Here is a 12,350-nt window from a genome sequence, read left to right as displayed (position 1 = left end):
TATCTGTATTTTCCTCAAATGTATGTATAGATTTTTTTTAGATGTGTAGATTTAAAAATAATGAAATCGAATCATACTGTTCTTACTATTTTATAAACTCCATCATTTTGTTTACTTACACTTGTAGGTGTGAACTAGATGTCTACTCTATAATAAACACTAAAAGTGGGTTACAGAGTCCATCGATTTTTTGTTTTTTTTCTTCTTTTGACACATCTACTCGTTCAGTCCCACTTTCTTACCCCTATGGTGTCTATTTGGAAATGTTACAATTTAAAATTTCCAAGAGGGGGGGAAGTCTAAATTATACTAGGACATATTAGCATTCCAGAAAATATGCTTAATAACTTTGCTTTTACTTTGATTTTCCTTTTAGTTTGATTTTATTATATTTTATTTGACATGGATTTATAGCTGAAATGCCCCATTTATTTCAGAACAAACACTGAAATTAAGGCTTTAGCAATAGAGCATACAGGTGGCGCACACTTCGGTAGATGTTTTCAAGGAGATTAAAGCCTTTTGCTTTCTATTTAGCAAATGTACCATTCAACTGTATGTGGTGGGAGGGTCTCGCAAGTAGCTCTCTCTTTCTCTTACAGCTGTAAGAGAAAGTAAGGACACTGCTGCTTCTCCCCAATTCCATTTTTGTTTACAAAGGACTTTCAGTTTTAAAGGTCACTATAATGTCAAAATGGCTGAACAAAAGGGCACAACAGTTGACCGGAAAAATGACAGTGATTTAACCAAGAAGCCTTCCATTGTAAATGGGGCAAGAGTAATAGAGAACAGTTTGGGCCCTGCTGTTGAGAGCCTCAGGTAACTGCTGCAGGGATTGTGCCACTCTACCTGGCCTTGTGGGTGGCTGGGACAGCCCCGTGGCTGGACTGGCCTTGAACCAGGAAGTCAGGTTGTCAGTAAGCTCACTTTGCTTTCACAAATATTTACTAACCACCACTTTCTTCTCCTTATCGCCACAGAAATGAAAAAAAAAGGGAAAAGCAATTTTAAAAAGCAACGTGAATTTCAGTTTCAGGTTTGTGAGGTATTACAGATAAAGAGTTATGCTGAAGGAGGTTTTTTTGTTTTGTTTTGCTTTAACACAAGATTTTTGTGTCTCCTGATTCACTGAAACAGCATAGCAAGTAAATGTTTAAGAGATGAATTTCAGATAGAACCTATAAGTGAAATTAATACACATATCCAGTTTGCAAGTTGGGCTGTGTTTTGAATCTAGAGGATAAGGGGATAGAATGAGGAGAAAAGGTAGTAATACTCACATATCTAATTAAGGGTTATTGGGGTAATTTAATTATGCCAAGGATAAATAATAATATTTCATGAAATGACAAAGATAATCCTGAAGAAATGGACAATTTCTATAAGGTCCCTACATACCATATCATACCTTTAACCAAAAGAAAATTACAATATATGCACCAAAGTGTCCTTGTAATAGTTATGAATAACTGTGGCATGTTTTCTTAGTCCAATGGTTAATATGGACAAGTCAGAGATATTTCATTATTCCAGAGGTTCTGTGGAAGGAGTTTTTGGTAATGTCTCCATAACTACTAATAGAAAAGTACATTTTTGTGACACTGAATTTTATTTACTTGGAGTTTGTCTTCTAAACGTGCAATGTCCAGGGACGCCTGAGTGGCTCAGTCGGTTAAGCGTCTGACTTCAGTTCAGATCATGTTCTCATGGATTGTGAGTTCAAGCCCCGCGTCGGGCTCTGTGCCGACAGCTCAGAGGCTGGAGCCTGCTTCAGGTTCTGTGTCTCCCTCTCTCTGTGCCCCTCCCCCCGCTCACGCTCTGTCTCTTTCTGTCTCAAAAATAAACATAAAATAAATAAACGTGCAATGTCTAAAGAGAATGACACTCTGAAAGCACAGTACAGCTTCAGCTGGTCAGTTCCATTTCTTCCTCACTTTAAATCTGTTTTAGGCTTATGCAACACCAACAGAATAGAATGATTACTAAAGTATTTACTTTGTAAAGATACTAATTTTCCAACAGACTTTTCATACATTAGGAGGTCCTTGGGAATCAAATCTTATCTTTTTCTTTCTCCCTGCCTTCTAGCTCCCTGTCTGGTAGAACTTGTAAAGTAAATTGTTTCAATGTCCTTGAACATTGTGTTCACATACTTTGAAAAAAGGCAGGGGTGCAAAATGATGTTTTTCCAGGTACCATATTACAAAAAGAAAAAGAGTGCCTATTAGTCCAGCTTCTATATAAAACTTTTCAGTCTTCCAATTTATGAAAGCACAGCTAACTAGAATATTAGAGCTAGGTAGAAAGACTTTTAATGAACCCTTTGATTTACTAGAATTAGAAGATATTTAAGGGGCACCTGACCTGGCTGGCTCAGTTGGTGGAACATATAACTCCTGATCTCAGGGCTGTGGGCTTGTGCCCCTGTTGAGTGTAGAAATTACTTAAAAGGCTAAAGTGTTTTTTTTTTTTCAAGATATTTAAAGGATCACTTAGGCTCTGAAGCTAAACCAAATATTATCAATTTTTTCTTAATATAAATATGATATAGAAGCTCAATGAAAACGTTTGTGAAAAATAACACATACATCTGTGTATTTATTCCAGTCACTATATAGCTTAGTTTTGTCTGTTTTTGCAACTTGATGTAGATGGGGATCATCAGTGCCACCAACAATCAGAATTTATGTTCTGATCGTTCTACCGTCCTCGCCAACACTTGGTACTGATGAACTTCATTTTTCTTTTTTTATTGGAGTATAGTTGACACACAATGTTGCATTCGTTTCAGGTGTGCAATTTAGTGAGCTAACACGTTTGTACATTCTGGTATGTTCACCACAAGTGTAGTTACTCTCTTTGCTGTTACATTGTTACATCGCTACTACACCATCGTTGACTGTATTCTTCGCACTGCCTTTGATTCCCTGTTGCTTACTCATTCCATAACTGGCAGCCTATACCTTTCACTCCCCTTCATTCATTTTGCCCGGCCTCCCACCCCCCGATATCAACAAACTTAAAAATTTTGCCTTTCTGGTGTTTGGCAACGGTATCTTGCAATTTTGGTTTGCATTGCCATGATAACTGACAGGATTGGACATCTTTGAACACCTTCTAATATTGTTTTCATACATTTCTGTTTTATTTTCACTTATGCCTCTTTTTTCTATTGGATTGTTAATATTCTTCTTCAAATATACAGAAAATGTTCATATATTTGGATGCTACTCCTTTGCAAATTATGCTTTGCAAATATATTTTCTCCGGTAAACTTACAACGCATGTATATTTTATCGTGGAGGTTTCACTTGTATTCGGCAAAGTGAATGGTCTTACGTGTACAGAGCTACTGTCTCTGTGTATACCCAGGTAGCCATGACCTACATCAGGATATAAGCTATGTCCAGGACTGCAATAGAATCCCTTATGCCTCCCTTCTATTTGAAGCTCCTGAACTGCACAAACTCACAGTACTCTACTTTTACCATGCTGGTTTAATTTTATTTGGTGTTAACTCTTAAAGAATGGAATAACATCTACTATTTTTACTTGGGTTCTTTGACCCAACATTGTATTTGAGAGATGTGTGTAAAAATGCTCTTCTTTTTTATTGCTGTGTAGTATTCCACGGTGCAGCCATTTTGCAGGTTTTCATTCTACAGTTGATGTGCACGTGGGTTCATGTGTCAAGCAATTAAATATTCTTGCTGTAAACATTCCTGTACTTGTCTTTTGATGAACAACAGTCCTCAGTTTCCTTGGGTTTATACCCAGGAGTGGAATTTCTGGGCATTGATGTATTGCATGTTTGCCAAACTGTCTCGTTTTCTCTTTAATGTGCATTCGCCTGACAACTAACGATGTTGAACAACTTTTCATAGGCTAAATCGTCATTCGTAAATTTCTTTTATTTTCTTTTGCTCTTTTCTTTTTTTTTCGATTGTCAGTTTTTCTGATTTTGATCTGTATTTCTTTGTAAACTATGGATTCGAGTCCGTGGTTAGACACATGTAACACAACTATCTTCTTTCAGTTTATGACTTGCCTTTTCAGTCTCTTCGTATTGTGTTTGGATAAACAGATGTGCTTAATTTTAATGATATCCAATTTATTACTTTTATAATAATGTTTAACATTACGTTAAACATTCATCTTTAAGAAATCTTTGCCTATGCCAAGGTTATATGTTCTCAATCTAGAAGTCTGGCTGTGTCAGCTTTCATGTTTTGGTCTATAGTACGTTCTGAAAAAAAAATTTAAGTCGTAGACACCATGCCTGTTGTGGGGCTCGAACTCACAATCCCGAGATCAAGAGTCTCATGCTCTACCGACTGAGCCAGCCCGATGCCCAATTTTGAAATTTTTTTGGTAGTATAGTGTGAGGACGTCAGGCTTCCTATTTTTCTTCCTATATGGATACCCAGTTGGCCCGACAATTTCAACAAATTGTTGAAACATTTTTCGCTGCATTGCGGTGACATCTTTGTTATAAATCGGATGATTGTATGCATGTGCCTCCAGCGCTGTTCTCTTCTATTAACATATTTGTATCCTCTGTGCACCTTTTGATAGGTAATATTTCTAAAATATAGACAAATATATCAGTCCTTTCCTTTATAGTTTATACACTGTTATGTCCTCCCTAACTCAAAGTAATAAAGATGTATTTCCATGGTGTGTACACCTGAAAGTTTTATAGTTTTATCTTTCAAAATTTTAAAAACTTTTAGGTTATAAGTATTTAATCAACTTGCAACTGATTTTTGAGACTCATTTGAAAAAGAAATTCAATTCTGTTTTATTCCACATATAGTTGAATCATCCCTGCATTATATTTGGAGTAGCCCCCTTTTTTTTCTTCTTTGAGCTACTCCTATCCCAGCTCTGTCACAGATTAACTTTCTATATACTCATGGGTTTGTTTCCAGACTCTGTGTTTTGTTCCATCAATGTATTTATCTGTTCTTGTATTAGGACCACACCACCCTGATTACCATATTTCCAAAGTTTCCAACACTTTACTTCTTTCAAGAGTATCTTGACAATTTGTGGCCATTTGCAGCTCCATATGAATTTAGAATAAATTTGTCAATTCCACAAAAATCCTTGTTAGGATTTTGTTTGGGTTTGCTTTGTATCTACAAGCTAATTTAATGAGAATTGTCATCTCTAGAATATTAAATTTCCCTATAGATTATGTGGTGTATCATTGAAGGTTTTTGTTTTTTAGGATTTTCTTTAATGCCTTATATAATTCTCTCCATGAAGGTATTATACTTTATTTGTTAGATAACATATGGATCTTATATTTTTCTTATTATTACAAATAATATATTCTTTACTCTCTTAATCATGAAGTTTAATATATATAGAAAATACACCTGTATTTGGAGTTTAACAAATAATTTTAATAATTTTTTTAAGTTGATTTATTTATTTTGAGAGAGAGAGAGAGAGAGAGAATACAAGCGGGAGAGGACCAGAGAGAGAAGGAAAGAGAGAATCCCAAGCAGGCTCTGCACTGTCAGCACAGAGCCCAACTTGGGGCTCGAACTCACAAACCTTGAGATCATGACCTGAACCAAAACCAAGGGTTGGATGCTTAACCTACTGAGCGACCCAGGTGGCCCAGTTTAACAAATGATTTTAAAGTGAACACCCATGTTAACAGTACTCAGGTCAACCAATAGGGTATTTTTAGCCTTGTAGCAAATATTCCAAGTTGCAACCCCCAGTCCCTTCCAGAAGTAACTACTGTCCTGACTTTTTAAATAATCACAAATTTACTTTATTTTTCTTTTTTTAGTTTTAACACCTAGATATGCCATCTTAAATAATGTAGTTTACTTTTGTCTGTTTTTGGACTTCTTATGAACGGAATCTTTATGCATTCTCTGTCGTGTTTCTTTTATTCAACATTATGTTTGTATGATTGATCCATGTTGTAATGGTATGTTTTTTAAAAACTAGATTTTTAACATTTTGCTTCTGGAGCTTAGAAATTCAGTTGATTTTGCCTACTGATTTTGTATATAAGACAGTGATTTTCAGACTTTAGACAACAGGCAGTGCAGAACTGTGGCCCTAGAGGAAGGAAAATAAATGAGGAGAGCCCTATAAATGCCTGTTTGCTACCTGGGGAGAATTCCAGGCTGAAGTACAGTGGGGGAAAACCTGAACAGCTTGGCGGGCTCCTTGAATCCAGGATACTGAGCTCAAGATTCAAAGGTACCAGGACTGCTGAATTCTCAAGGCAGAGCAACGCAGATGAAAGAGCTGAGGGGCGCCTGGGGGGCTCAGTCAGTTAAGGGTTGGACTCTTGATTTCCCTTCAGGTCATGATCCCAGGGTTGGGGGACTGAGCCCTGCATGCTCAGCATAGAGCCCTTTTAAGAGTCTCTCTCCCCCTACCCTATGACCCAGCAATAGCACTGCTAGGAATTTACCCAAGGGATACAGGAGTACTGATGCATAGGGGCACTTGTACCCCAATGTTTATAGCAGCACTCTCAACAATAGCCAAATTACGGAAAGAGCCTAAATGTCCATCAACTGATGAATGGATAAAGAAATTGTGGTTTATATATACAATGGAGTACTACTTGGCAATGAGAAAGAATGAAATATGGCCCTTTGTAGCAACGTGGATGGAACTGGAGAGTGTGATGCTAAGTGAAATAAGCCATACAGAGAAAGACAGATACCATATGGTTTCACTCTTATGTGGATCCCGAGAAGCTTAACAGAAACCCATGGGGGAGGGGAAGGAAAAAAAAAAAAAAGGAGGTTAGAGTGGGAGAGAGCCAAAGCATAAGAGAGTCTTAAAAACCGAGAACAAACTGAGGGTTGATGGGGGGTGGGAGGAAGGGGAGGGTGGGTGATGGGTATTGAGGAGGGCACCTGTTGGGATGAGCAGTGGGTGTTGTATGGAAACCAATTTGACAATAAACTTCATATATTGAAAAAAAAAAAGAGTCTCTCTCCCCTCTCCCTCTGCCAATCACCGGCTTGTGTGTGCGCTCGTTCTGTCTCTTTCTAAAAAAAAAAAAGAGAGAGAGAGAGAGAGAGCTGAAAAGAACTCTAGAATTCTGCAGAGAATTTGAGAATCTGCTGCTGGCTAAGGATCAGCACAGGTGTGCAAAGAAACTATTTAAAGTCAGGAAAAGGCCTTCACAAAAAGATCAAACAGACAGTCCCCAAACTTCACACAGGATGAAAATGGTTTGTATCCCTACCACCCAGAGTGGAAAGACCTCCTTGATATTGACACAAGGTATCAATATCAGGTAGAATCCTCACAAGGGGTACTTGGTTGGATGATTAGTCTAGACGTTCAGTCCCACCTCTAAAAGAGAACTTAAAAGGAGTCAGACGGTTTCCAAGTGCCTTAACCATGTCCCAGAGCAGAATCAAGGATATTCATAAGAATACAAAAACATCCAGGACCCCACAAAATAAAATTCATAACATCTGACATCCAGTAAAAAATTAACAAGCATTCAAATAAGCAAGAAAATGCAGCTCAAGATGGGGGTGGGTGGGAAATAGCAATCGATTGAAATTAATCCAGAAATGTCACAGATAAAAAATCACTCCACTGTGGTAAATATTTTCCAATTTTTAAGTTATTTCTAATAATATTTACTTTATATTTTTAATATTGTTCTTGCACTTCTATTTTTTATTTTCCCATTTATTTTATTTCCTATTTATTTTATGTTTTAAAAGATAAGGTTTGAACTCTCTTATATTATCCCAACACAGACTTCTTTAGTCCCACTTACTCCTATTTGTTATATTACGCGTTTTTTGTTAATATTGACATGGTTAAAAATTTTGTTCACCACTAAGATACAAACTATACTATACTCCTGGGGCGGGGGGGTGGCAGGTACCTGGGTGACTCAGTTCATTAAGCATCTGACTTCGGCTCAAGTCATGATCTCTCCCTCTCTCACTGCCCCTCCCCTCCTTGCACTGTCTCTTTCTCTCTCTCTCTCTCTCTCTCTCTCTCTCACATGCATGTGCTCTCTCACTCTCCCTCTCTCAAAAATAAATAAACATTAAAAAAAAAAACACAAAAGAAAGAAAGAAAGAAAAGAAAAAGAAAGAATATCTTTCCCAGTGCACCTGGGTGGCTCAGTTGGCTAAGTGTCCAACTTTGTCTCAGGTCATGATCTCAAGGTTTGTGAGTTTGAGCCCCACATCAGGCTTTCTCTGTCAGCACAGAGCCTGCTTCTGATCCTCTGTCCCCCTCTTTATCTGCCCTGTCTCTGCTGCTTCTTCCTCTCAAAATAAATAAATAAGCTTGAAAACAAAATATTTTTCCCTCAAAAATTAGAAGACGTTAATTCTTTAATTTTTCACTAAAAGTGCTATTATTTGAAATTCGATGCTATTTTTTAGTAATTTTTTTTATTTTTAATTTTTTTAATGTTTATTTTTGAGAGAGAGAGAGAGAGAGACAGAGCTTGAGCAGGGGTTTGGGGGGGAGAACAGAGAGAGAAGGGGAGACATAGAACTGAAGCAGGATCCAGGGCTCTGAGCTGTCAGTACAGAGCCTGATGCAGGCCTTGAACTCACAAACCATGAGATCGTGACCTGAGCTGAAGTCAGACGCTTAATCAACTGAACCACGTAGGTGCCCCAAAATTCAATGCTATTTTTATGTAACCTTCTGGAAACTTACAGAATCTTCTCTTTGTTCCAAGTGCTGTGCAGTTTCACAGTGATGTGCCTTGGGTGCCTTTGGGCCTTGAAATTGAGTCCAGAAATCTATGCTTATTAGTTCTGGAAATTTCTTATATTATTTCTTTAATAATGTCCTGTCTGCCAATTTAGCTGAGCTTTCTTTTCAGAATTTCTGTTATTCAGCTATTGATCTCCTGCATTGATCCTCTAATTATCTTATCTTTTCTCCACTATTTTCAAGGCCTTTATCTTTTCATTCTACTTTCCTGGAGATGTTCTCAACTTTATCTTCCAACCTTTCTCTTGTTTTTGCTTTGTTTTGTTTTTCCATGTTATTTTTAAATTTCCAGAGCTCTTTTCTGAATGTATTTTTCTTTCTTTTTTTTCCTTTCTTTTCTATCTCCCTCCCTCTTCCCACCCTTCCTTCCTGTCTATAGTTTTTTGTTTTTTTTTTTAATGTTTATTTTTGAGAGGAGAGAGAGTGAGCAGGAGAGGGGCATACAGAGGGGGACAGAGGATCCAAAAGGGGCTCTGTGCTGACAGAAGACAGCCCGATGTAGGGCTCAAACTCATGAACTGGGAGATCATGACCTGACCCAAACTCAGACACTTAACCAACTAAGCCACCTAAGAGCCCCTGTAGTTTTTGTTTTTAAAAAAAAATTTTTATTTGCTTTTCTGCTTCCTTCATTTTCCCCCTATGCTGTGCTGTTTTTTCCACCTATGAGCTTGTTAGAGTTTTTTTTATTTTTTAATGTTTATTTATTTTAAGAGTGAGAGTGGGGGAGGGGCAGAGAAAGAGGAAGAGAGAATCCTACAGAGACTCTGCACTGTCAGAGCTCAAAGCCTGACCTGGGGCTCAAACGCATGAACTGTAAGATCATGACCTGAGCCGAAACCAAGAGCCCGCTGCTTAACCGCCTGAGCCATGCAGGCGCCTCTCTTGTTAGAGGTTTTAACCAAATGTCTAAGGATCCTTGACTATTTATTCATATTATGAGTGAAGCATTAGAAAGCTAATTAGAATCTGGGAACAGGGGTTTCACCATTATGACTTCTGCACTAGATAGAATTCTAGTAGGTCCTCCGTAACAAATTTATTTCAGAAAATTTCTATTACTAGCTTGTTACGATGAAAAGAAAAAAAAACTGGGATGGATTTTGTATTTCAGCAGTGTTTTCTTGGCATCTACTGAAGTCATCATATACTCTTTAACCTTTAATCTGTCGGTATAATTTCCTAATGGTAGGGTTTCTAACAGCAGTATTTCAGAAGGGCTTTGCTGCCCTTCTCCAAGGAGAAGCTAAAATTTTCTACTTTTTAAGAAAAGGGTGGGAAGGTTGACCATGCCATTCATGCTGCCTGTGTTTAGGGCGGGCACTGCCCTCTTTCTGCTCTATGCCATGCAGAAGTTACGATTTTCCTTTTCAAAACAAGCATTTGGCCGAGAAAAATGATGGCATACTTTAAGGAGTCAGCTAAGTTTGTTGTGATCCTGACATTTTTTGTGTGTTTAATATAGTTTTTGCTTCATACACGGCCCATATGGAATTCAGTCTCCTCATGATAAGTAAGGCATCGCATCGGACGCATTTTAAGGGGGAGAAAAGGTATTTACAAAATGTTTCTTCCGTGAGCCCCTCGTCTGTGGTTTAGCTGCTTTCCTTACCACAGCATAGTTTTCCTCCTACTCTTTATCGTCACATGGCAATCAAAAGACCATGGCTTTTTTTTTTTTTTTTTTTTCCCTGCAGTACTGTGCTTCTCCACATACTTCCCTAAAGAAAAAGGAAGAGTCAGAGGGCTATTCTAATCATTAGTAGTAGCTGTGAAAGAGTGTCTGAGTTGCATGATATGCCAAAGGACATTTAGCTAAATAGTTACTGGTAGGGTGAAAAAAATGAGAGACAGCCTCAAGATGTGACAGAAGAGGCCTACACCTGAGAACGAAGCCGGGAGGCCGGAGGCTCATTTGTATCATCACTGGCAACTCACTGGCCCCACTGGGCCTTAGTTTCTGCGTATGTTAAATAAGGACGGTTGACTTCGCTGGATGACCCCCGTAGTCTTTTTGGGCTCTGATAGTCTTCTGTGCTCAAAGCAATTTCAACTCTAGAAAATGTTCAGTAAGACATTTGCACTTCCTTTTCTAAATGTGACAACCTCATTAAGATGACAATATTCCAGAATTGAGTATTTTCCTCTTCACTGTGAACACTGTTTTGTTCTTAAGTATATGAAATATAAGCCTTCCTGGAGAACCCAAAAATATCCTGTATAGTAGGCACAAAATGACTCCCCCCTCGCATGCCCATGTCCTAACCCCCAAATCCTGTTAATATGTTGCTTACATAGATGTGAGTAAAATCTCCCTCTCCAGAAGGAGAGGGTAGCCTGGATTATCTCGGTGGGGGTCCATCTAATCACAAGGGTCCTTATATGTGGAAGAGGAAAGGAAAGAGGTCAGAGTGATGTGATGTGAGAAATGAACTTGCTACTGTTGGCTTTGAAAATGAATGAAGGGACCCATCAGCCAAGGAATGTGGGCAGCCTCTAAGAGCTGGAAAAGTCAAAGAAATGGATTCTCCCCTAGAACCTCCAGAAGGAATGCAGCCCTTTGAAACTTTGATGTTAGCCCCATGAAACACATTTTTGTTTTCTAACCTCCAGAGCTATGAGATAATCAATCTGTTTCGTTTCAAGCCACTATTTTTGTGATAATTTGTTGCAGCAACAATGGGAAATTAGTATAGTTCGTCAGCTCTGGCCTTTACTATATTGAGCAAATGTACCTTCGTCTTTAATGTATTTCTATGCATGTTGTTCACGTGTGTGATAGCAAATACTTCCATTCTGCCTTAATAATCAAGAATTATTTCATGTTATTGTTTATATGATAGCTAAAGGAATACCTAGCAAATTGACTAACTATGCCTCTGTGTACCATTATATTCCTACATTTAATTATTCCCTGGGACTACATTTTATTCTTAGAATTCCTAGAATATTGGATCTGGAGAGAACCGTGAATATGATCTAATAAAATGTAATCCTCTATTCACAGGAGAGGAAATTGTTACCTGTTGAGCTTAAACCCGTGACTTTCCCATAATCATCCCGCAAGCTGCCTATAACACGAAGATCAAAATTGAGGATTTCTGGCTCCCAGTCTAGGGTTTGTCTTCCTACACCATAGGCTCTCCAACGGAAAGTGTTAGGACATGAAAATATTTAATAAATCTGGCCTCTTAATGTGAAATAGGAGGGAGTGTGAAAGCCAAATGTGTCTTGTGTAGTTCAACTCATTTTCACCTGAGAAACAGTATAACACAGTGGTTCTGACCTGGGACCCCAAAGGGTCCATACAGTACCCTCTACACAAATCCCATCTCTAGCACTCACCAGCAATGGGAACCTAGTTGAGTTATTTAATGTCTCCATGCCTCCATTTCTTTATCTGTGAAATGGAGATGGTAATTGTACCGAACTCATAAGGTTGTGGGAGATTTCAATACATTAATAACTGTAAAGCTCCTAGGAGAAGGCCTGGACTGTATTTACTACCAAGTAATTAGGAGCAATTCTATTATTAACAGTAGGCTGTATAATAAAGACAAACTATTTTTAGTTGAACAAAAGAACACTCTTTACGAATA

General features: G+C 38.1%; 1 long non-coding RNA gene across 1 annotated transcript in view; it reads left to right on the top strand.

The window, feature by feature from the left end:
• LOC122238426 overlaps positions 1–11,850 on the top strand; it is a 43,952-nt gene extending 32,102 nt beyond the window's left edge. The window contains exon 5 of the long non-coding RNA XR_006217344.1: positions 11,759–11,850. This is a non-coding gene — a long non-coding RNA (uncharacterized LOC122238426). The remainder of the gene's footprint in view (positions 1–11,758) is intronic.
• The last annotated feature ends 500 nt before the right edge of the window (positions 11,851–12,350 follow it).

Source organism: Panthera tigris, chromosome B2 (genome assembly GCF_018350195.1).
Source record: "Panthera tigris isolate Pti1 chromosome B2, P.tigris_Pti1_mat1.1, whole genome shotgun sequence".
NCBI lineage: Eukaryota > Metazoa > Chordata > Mammalia > Carnivora > Felidae > Panthera > Panthera tigris.
Note: the sequence above shows the minus strand (reverse complement) of the source record. Positions and strands in the feature narration are given on the sequence as shown.